The 4,363-nt window shown below is 32.5% G+C and overlaps 1 long non-coding RNA gene across 1 annotated transcript; it reads right to left on the reverse strand.

Annotated features, from left to right (window-relative positions):
- Window positions 1–1,618: 1,618 nt before the first annotated feature.
- Window positions 1,619–3,804, reverse strand: LOC140885524 (uncharacterized). The gene is made up of 2 exons (XR_012150979.1): window positions 3,643–3,804; window positions 1,619–1,881 (listed from the first exon to the last, which is right to left on the reverse strand). It is a non-coding gene; the product is annotated as an uncharacterized lncRNA (long non-coding RNA).
- Between the last annotated feature and the right edge of the window lie 559 nt (window positions 3,805–4,363).

Genomic DNA, 4,363 nt, shown 5'->3' on the forward strand with positions numbered 1-4,363 from the left:
TTATTAATGTATTAAATGAGATTGTTAATGAATATCGAATACTATCTCATAAGTTTGAAGAAGTCAGAACAAATGGAAAGAGTCAGATAGATAAGTCAGATCAAAGTAACTCAAATAAGTCTACTGGATCAGACAGTCTAAAGGCCCACATAAGTTTTTTAATGACTCAGAACAATGACATGAGAAGTAAACTTCAAAAAACTTTATCTGAAAATCAAAGATTAAAAATCTAGTAAACGCTTGGAATAGATCATCGAAATCTTTAGATAAACTCACTGGAATGAAGAAGCAAGATGGAAATAAATCTGGCTTAGGCTACAACATAAATGAAGGTAGTTCATCTAACTCAACCACTCAGTCTTGTTTAGAAAAGAATAACTTTAAATATATGAAATTTGTAAGATCCATCATGATATATGAACCAGAGATCCCAATGACATATTCAATACCTCAACAGAGCAAACTCTTGCACATAGGTTTGGGATATATTGAGCCAGATAGATCTAAGTCAAGATGGACTAAATCCAGATCAAATTGGTCTCGACATAGTCTTGAAAGACAAAGATCTTCATCAACTCAACATAGATTACACTTCAATAACTCTTCTAGAAAGTATTGGAAGTCAAACATGAATAATCTATCTGATCACTACAACATACACAACACAACACACAAAGAGCATCAGATAGAACTGTCTCTCCCAAAGGTCAATAGCATGGAAATTCTGTATAGATAATCCAAGTATGGATTCCAAAAGGATTAATCCAGCATGGACCCAAGTAGAAATGGAGACCAATTAAAGTTTTTTTTACTTTGTTCTTGTAGGTAAAGAGAAGTGAACTGATCAAAAAATCAGTCTGGTATTTGGACAGTGGGTGTTCAAGACATATGAATGGAGATATAAGAATGTTATCTGAATATATACAAGTACCAGGACCCAAGATCACTTTCGGAGATAACTCTAAAGGTACAACCATGGGTAAGGGTAAGCTTATCCACGAAAATACTAGTATTAAAGATGTCTTGTAGAACATTTGAAATAAAATTTGATAAGTATTAGTCAATTATGTGATTATGATTACTGTGTAGAATTCCAAAAGCACACTTGAATCATAAAAAGCTTTAGCTAATTTGAGTAAGCTTGAATTAGTTACAAGTCTGCCTAAAATTGACTTTTCAAAAGACAAGGTTTGTACTGCTTGCCAGCTAGGTAAGCAAGTTAGATAAATAAAAACAAAGGTTGTAAATCTTCTTTCAAAAAGCTTAGAGCTACTGCATATGGATCTTTTTGGTCTTATACCAATAATGAGCTTAGGGGGAATGAAGTTGTAACGACCCAAATAATACTACTGATTTTTTTTATTTGTACTTTAATTTATTTCTTTACTTTAAAATAATATTTATACATATATATTTATCATACTTAAAATAACTTTTTGCATAATTTAATATACACTATTTAAATGTATATATAAGTATATTACATACAAATAAAATCATACTTAAAATAACTTTTTGCATAATTTAATATATACTATTTAAATGTATATATAAGTATATTACATACAAATAAATACATAAAAATTATCTACTAAATCATGATAAAATCTCATACACATAACTAAACACTTAATTAATGTTTCTTCAATAAATCCATACAACTTGAAAATAAATACTTTAATCGAAAATCCATACATACGAAAAATATCTCATCCTCATGCAAAATCATAAAAACATCATTCATGTGCGGAAATTAAAACTATTTAATCTCCAACATAGACATCATAAAACGAGCTATGGTCACAGGTATTAGCTGTTTGGATGTTTATATGCCCTCGTCACCAGTCGGGAACACATTATCTTCATCATTCTCAGGCTCATCTGCACCATTTAAATCAGTGAGCCTTGGGGCTCAACACGTTCTATCCATACGTAACAAAATGAAATCACACACAAGCACACATCATATAAAATACATGAATATACTTATATGTGCATGATCTTAAAAAAAATATAAGCTTATAAACATGTATAACTTAATCATAAACATCATCATCATATTTATCATAAACATTATACTTAATACTTTTCATAAAATGACATGTCTTAAGTTCTTAATTCTCAACATGTCGTATCCTTGTCGATGACCTCATACTTAACGATTGATCAATCATAAAAATCAATGTACGTGGCGGTGGGATCTCCACCTCTTATGCCACTTCATCAACCCTCTCAGCTGGATCTATAAGCTCATCATAACATAAACATTAACATAAAGGTCATCGGGCCCAGATATCCCGGCCTCCAACCACATCATTTTCCACCTTCACTTCAACTTCCATAAAAATATATTTTTCTTAACATACCTTTAAATTTAACATAAAATTCTTTCATGATGCATGAACTTAAAAAATCATTATTTCTTTATTCTCATAAAAATTTTCCCATATATATATATATATATATATATATATTAAATTTATATTCATAAAATCTTATATACATAGATAATAATAAAAATACATGTCTGAATTAAATATATATTTACATATCGTTTATTTTTCCATGGACTTACTCGAGCTGCTGACTCTTTAGACTTAAGCCCTTGGCCCAATAACTAAAAATCACCTTAATAAATCTTAAACTAACCCATTAACGCTTAATCCGGCCCATTAACTTAAAATTTTCGATTTAAATTTCTAAACCCGACATAACTTGGACCAATAACTCTCATGGATCATTAAGCCCATGAACATTAATGGCTCACTTAAATAATAATTTATGCCCAATTATATAAAATTTAATAGCCCAAACAATTATTTAAAACAACTTAAAACCCATTAAATCATAACTTAAACTCTTATTCCTAAATAAATTAAAATACACCAGCCCAACTAATATAACCCGGAATCAAACCTAATTAACTTAATCCATAATATTTTAGACTCAGACCCGGATCCAAAAACCTGATCCCGGCCGTTCAAACTCAAAACACCACCTAAACTTTCCTCTCACCCTACCTCACGGCCACCTCCCACCTTGCCCCTTCGGCCTCCCTTCTCCGGCCGCCCCTGCCGGAGCTCCGCACACAGGACCTCCCCAGGGTCCTGTGGGTCCTTCCTGGTCCAGCGTTGGCTCGAACCATGCAGGGCATGGCTTGGCCATGGCTGCGCGGTCTGCACCATCTGCACACACCGACGTCCATGCCAACTATCTCAGTCACTTTCAGGGTTGAAACACCCTTCAAATCAGAACATAAGGACCCTAGATGGAACCCTTAGCCTTTGGTCAGACCCTGGTCCAGCGATGAATTAGCATGAAGAGTCCGAACCCTTCACTCCAATGCATGCTGGCTGTCCTAGTCCATTCTTGCATGGTTCCAGCCACTTTCTAGACCAAACCATCTCTCATTTACTGACCTTAATGGACCCTAACACGATCCCAAACCATTATGCAGCAGTCCCGAACCAGCCTTGTCCAGAAATTCATCAAAACTAAGCATCATGTACAAAAACGTGAGTTTCATGCATGAACTTAAAATATTTTCATTTCAATCCACATACAAATGCATTATCAGATCATTCATGCTTAAAATCAGTGTAATATAATTTAAATGGTGTTCAATAAAGGAATCAAACGTGCCTTGTTGAAGATTTCAATAAAAAATACGATACCAACGCGTATTGGTTCTCCGGGACGAACGGACTTCACAACCTTGTTTTTCTTCAATGAAATTCGTGTAGTGTGTGTTCAGTGAAGGAGGAAGTGTCGGCTGAATGAGTTGGGGAAGAAGTGGATGGTGGTGGAGATGCTTTTAATTATGGGTGCAATTATGAAACCAATAATGCAATATTTATTTATTACAAAATGGGTCCATTCTTGTAAAATTAATAAAATCATTTAAAACACTAATAATTCCATTATTATGTCTGATAAAATTATTGAAATTTTCGTAATAATGGCTTGTGGTATTTTTAAAGGTTAATAAAAGTCTTTAAAATCTTTTTTTTTTTGGTGAAAAATGGGTTTCTAATAATATATACATATAAAATTCCCACTTTTCTATAAATTAAGTCTTAAAATAATTATCTAGGACCCTTAAAAACCTTTATAAAAATTTTGGATGAAAATCTTTATCTCGTCCGTCCACGGTCCCGTCAACGCGATTAAAATTTTACTTTTCTCATAAATCCATAAATTTCATAATTGCGGTTTAAATGCTAAAATAAAATTTTAAATCATGGACATACATCATATAATATCACATAAGATCATTAACCCTATTTTTTATTTTTTAAATTTATTATTTTCCTAATTATGCATGCAAAATTACGTAAAAAAATTCCGGGCGTTACAGAAGTAC

This window comes from Henckelia pumila, chromosome 2, assembly GCF_033568475.1.
Source record: "Henckelia pumila isolate YLH828 chromosome 2, ASM3356847v2, whole genome shotgun sequence".
NCBI lineage: Eukaryota > Viridiplantae > Streptophyta > Magnoliopsida > Lamiales > Gesneriaceae > Henckelia > Henckelia pumila.